Source organism: Octopus sinensis, linkage group LG12, assembly GCF_006345805.1.
Source record: "Octopus sinensis linkage group LG12, ASM634580v1, whole genome shotgun sequence".
NCBI classification, from domain to species: domain Eukaryota; kingdom Metazoa; phylum Mollusca; class Cephalopoda; order Octopoda; family Octopodidae; genus Octopus; species Octopus sinensis.
In genome coordinates this window covers 54,284,255-54,289,254 of record NC_043008.1, presented here as the reverse complement: position 1 = coordinate 54,289,254, position 5,000 = coordinate 54,284,255, and the positions used below count along the sequence as shown (strand labels likewise).

The 5,000-nt window shown below is 34.5% G+C and overlaps 1 protein-coding gene across 1 annotated transcript in view; it reads right to left on the bottom strand.

Moving 5' to 3' along the window:
• The window catches only part of LOC115217921 (putative ammonium transporter 3), a 128,994-nt gene that overhangs the window by 113,423 nt on the left and 10,571 nt on the right, over positions 1–5,000 (bottom strand). The gene's annotated exons all lie outside the window — the stretch shown is intronic.

The window sequence follows — 5,000 nt, the reverse complement described above, 5'->3', positions numbered from 1 at the left end:
TTCCGACTTGGCTATTTCTTATGATGAATCTAAGGGCCTATGGTAGATTGGCTTGATTTAATTTAATCAGGTTAGTTACCATTAAACAGTAGATGAAACGGTGCATCGTATAAGAAATTACAGGGTAAATGTTTTTTAATTTTCTCCTGGTTTACGGAATTGATGTTATTTTGCGGTTTTGAAGCTTTTGGCTGTTATTTCTAGTGGGTGAATGGCCTTATATGGCCGTTCCTTGATTGTGATGTTGAACTTAAAAATGGTCTATGACTATTTAAATTTTTTCCCACTAGGCCGCTGCTGGTGGCAAAAAAAATTCTACAAAATTTTTTTGCCACCCTATATTGATTAATTATGAATTTTTGGTTAATTCGTAATGGAATCGGCGGCTTATATTTATTTGTGCCGATAAAATTTGCGCGCGAGTGCGATGATTTGAAATTTTAGGTCAGATATTGCCGAGGCAGGGACGGGAATGCTCGTGAAAAATATCTGTTCCGACTTGTATTTCTTACTGATGAATCTAAGGGCCTATGGTAGATTGGCTGATTTAATTTAATCATGTTAGTTTACCATTAAACAGTAGATGAAACGGTGCATCGTATAAGAAATTACAGGGTAAATGTTTTTTAATTTTCTCCTGTTTACGGAATTGATGTTATTTTGCGGTTGAAGCTTTTGGCTGTTATTTCTAGTGGGTGAATGGCCTATTATGGCCGTTCCTTGATTGTGATGTTGAACTTAAAAATGGTCTATGACTATTAAATTTTTTCCCACTAGGCCGCTGGTGGCAAAAAAATTCTACAAAATTTTTTTGCCACCCTATATTGATTAATTATGAATTTTTATGGTTAATTCCGTAATGGAATCGGCGGCTTATATTTATTGCTGCCGATAAATTTGGCGCGAGTGCGATGATTTGAGAATTTTAGGTCAGATATTGCCGAGGCAGGGACGGGAATGCCTCGTGAAAAATATCTGTTCCGACTTGGCTATTCTTACTGATGAATCTAAGGCCTATGGTGGTAGATTGGCTTGATTTAATTTAATCAGGTTAGTTTACCATTAAACAGTAGGTGAAACGGTGCATCGTATAAGAAATTACAGGGTAAATGTTTTTTAATTTTCTCCTGGTTACGGAATTGATGTTATTTTGCGGTTTTGAAGCTTTTGGCTGTTATTTCTAGTGGGTGAATGGCCTATTATGGCCGTTCCTGATTGTGATATATAAATATATATATATATATATATATATATTATATATATATATATATATATATACAAATATATAGATGTATATATCTGTATCCTTTTATATATAAACACACACATACATACGTCCATACATACATACATATACACACACACACACATATATATATACACACAACAGAAGTAAATATATTTCTTTATTGCCCACAAGGGGCTAAACACAGAGGGGACAAACAAGGACAGACAAACGGATTAAGTCGATTATATATGGCCCCCAGCGCGAAACTGGTACTTTTATTTATCGACCCCGAAAGGATGAAAGGCAAAGTCGACCTCGGCGGAATTTGAACTCAGAACGTAACGACAGACGAAATACCTATTTCTTTATTACCCACAAGGGGCTAAACATAGAGGGGACAAACAAGGACAGACAAAGGGATTAAGTCGATTATATCGCCCCAGTGCGAAACTGGTACTTTTATTTATCGACCCCGAAAGGATGAAAGGCAAAGTCGACCTCGGCAGAATTTGAACTCAGAACGTAACGACAGACGAAATACCGCTAAGCATTCCGCCCGACGTGCTAACGTGTCTGCCAGCTCAGACAAACTTATACTCGTTGAAATTAATTGGAATATGAAGTTATACATTCAAATTATTTGCTAATTATTCTAATGTGAATATATAATGTCTACTAGTCCTGCCCTTTACATTTTTCAATGCAAGGATCCTATTGGGTATGCTATTGATAAGATGACGAATATTCGTTCTCTTGAGGAATTTCTTGCCAAGTTTCAAGCAGTAATCTCAAAAGATCTGGCTTTGAGTATGCTTTGTTGTTCTCTTTATGAAGTGTTCTGTTCATTATGACCCAGAGGTATCCAACAGGGTTCGTATCTGGTGACTGGCTTGGACATGGAAGCTTTTTAATGCCATTCTCTTCCAACCAGCCTTGGGTCTTTTTAGCCGTGTGACAAGGAACCCCATCTTCCATAAATAAAGAGTTTTCTTTAATCATTTCACCACTGGAGAAGATTGGAAGAAATCCTTTCTACAATATGGACACATTTATCTGAGCTTATGTTTCCCTCACACTCCACCAGCTCTGATCGACCATTGCTCCAAATTGCTCACCAGACCGTTACAGAATAGCCGCCATGTTTCATTGCTGGCTGCAATCTTTTCATGTCAAATTCTTGACCACAGTCTGCAGACTTGCACTCGACAACGGTCAGAAAATACAGCAAATCTGGGTTATTCATAGAATATGACAGTGTCATAAAATGTTACTGACTTCTCCACCATCTCACTGGCCCAATAGTTTCTTCGTTTGATATTGGCTGGTCGAAGAAATGGCTTCCTTCGATCTACTCTGCCATGGTAGCCAAGTTTGTGGACATACCTGATAGCTGATCTGGGATTGACATCAACTTGTTCTGCTATGTCAGAGGTCTTGCAACGAGAATTATCCTCCACAATTCACCTAACAAAGTGAAGCGTCTTGTCAGAGGGCCCTGGTCGACCCGGGCAAGGTAATGTGGGCTTCTTGCCTTCCCTATTGAATCGCACAACCACACGATTAACTGTAGAAAGTGGGATTCCAAGGTTTTCTGTAATTTTACTCTGTTTAGGCTCACCTTTAGATTGATCCACCATGCAGCCTCTTTGAAATTCGGACAGTTCTAAGGCTTCTCTTGAACATGACATGATTAAACAGTCACAACGAACCTGAAATATATGTCAATAAAAAAAATAAACCGTTTCAAGTTAAAATAAGCATAAAACGATGTTTTATGGGGTGTCTATTTACTTCTGTCGTGTGTGTGTGTTTGATATATGTATATATATATATATATATATATATATATATATATATTATATATATATATATATATATATATATATATATATATATATACAAGTGGGGTACCAGGGTATGGCACTAGGAGTCATCAAGTGAGAGATTAGCAGTTGAATGTGGACCAATGATGCCTTTCCAGATGACCATTCCTGGTAAGGAGCAGTACCAAACGTAATACTTCTATTAAGAGTCTCCTACACTTCTCTGCTTATCACAGAAAAAATTAATATCTAAACCGAAATATTTATTCGATGGTAATGTTATGTTTTGTGCTTTATAATTTATGTAATTTATATGTTTATAATTTATGTTAATTTATGTTTTATAATGTATGTTTTATAATTTATGTTTTACACTTCCTGCGTTTTATAATTTATGTATAATTTATGTGAATGGGAAAAATATTCTAGGATTTAGCAAACTGAATTAATAAGATTCAGAGATTTTAGCGGGTTAAGCTTTAGTATAACCATTCATAATAACCGAATTTTGTTTAAACTCGGCGTAGAAAATGGCGATGGTGGAATTTGTCACAAGGTGTTTTTTATTTTTATTTTATGAATTCTTTCTTTCATTTCAAAGTGGTGTGATGGTTCCTTCTGTTAGGAAATGGGGTGTGGTTTTCGTACGGGTGTATGCATTCGAAAGTAATTTTTTTTATATTGCGCGTGTGTATGTGTGTATGTGTGCGTTTGTGTTGTTCTTAAGTGTGTACCTGTGTGTGTTAGATGAATGAGAGTCGAATATTCTTATTGGGCAATGAGGTTCGACTAATTTTGGAATCGGAAAAGATCAGGTGAGAATTAGTGGCAGAGACAACAACATAAAGAATGGAACCTCTGAAAAAAAAAAAAAACAGAAAAAAACCCAGCAACAATAACAGCAACAAAAACCACAATGATAAAATAAAAAAAAACAAAACAAAATAACAAAAGAAGTCTCTTGGAACAAAGAAAGAATGCGGTAAATCAAAGCAGTAATAAAATAAAATAAAATAAAATAAAATAAAATAATACACAAATAACAAATAAGACTAAAAAAAAAGGAGCGTGAGGGTGATATAAGAGAATACATAGGGGCGCTGCGGGGAGTAATATCACATTGAAGAGGAGGGCTGAGGTGTTAGAGTCAGGGTGATGATGATGATGATGGTTACGATAATAATAATAAAATAATAATAATAATAATAATAATAATCAATAATAATAATAATGATGATGATGATGATGATGATTAATGATAATAATAATAATAATAATAATAATGATGATGATGATGAGATAATGATAATAATAATAATAATAATAATAATAATAATAATGATGAATGATGTGATGATATAATGATAATAATAATAATAATAATAATAATGATGATTATGATATGATAATGATATAATAATAATAATAATAATAATATAATAATAATCATAATAATGATAATAATATAAGCATACTATTATTATTATTATTATTAGTAGATCAGTGTATTTGTATTTTTGTTATTGTTAAATGCTGGCGGCAGGGGTAGTGGCTGCGGAATGGAGGGGGTACGTTTCTGGTTTTCTTTTCTGTTTTTCTTTTTTTTTTCTATTGGTTTTGTTTAAGGAGAACAATATTGGTTGGGAAAGAAAAGGATAGACTAGGCCGTGCCGAAGGAGATGTGCGTCGGCGGCAACACATACCAAAGATGGCTGCTTGTTTGTTGTTGTTATGCTGGTGGTTTATTTTGTTGATGTTATGCTTCGTGTTATGCTCCTCCCAGCTCGGAAGAAAACAAACAGCTAGGTACATACATACATACATACATACAAACATACAAACATACATACATACACTGATACATACATACATACACTGATACATGTATACATGCATATATAAATATTTACACGCACACACACACACAGACATGCATGCATACATATATA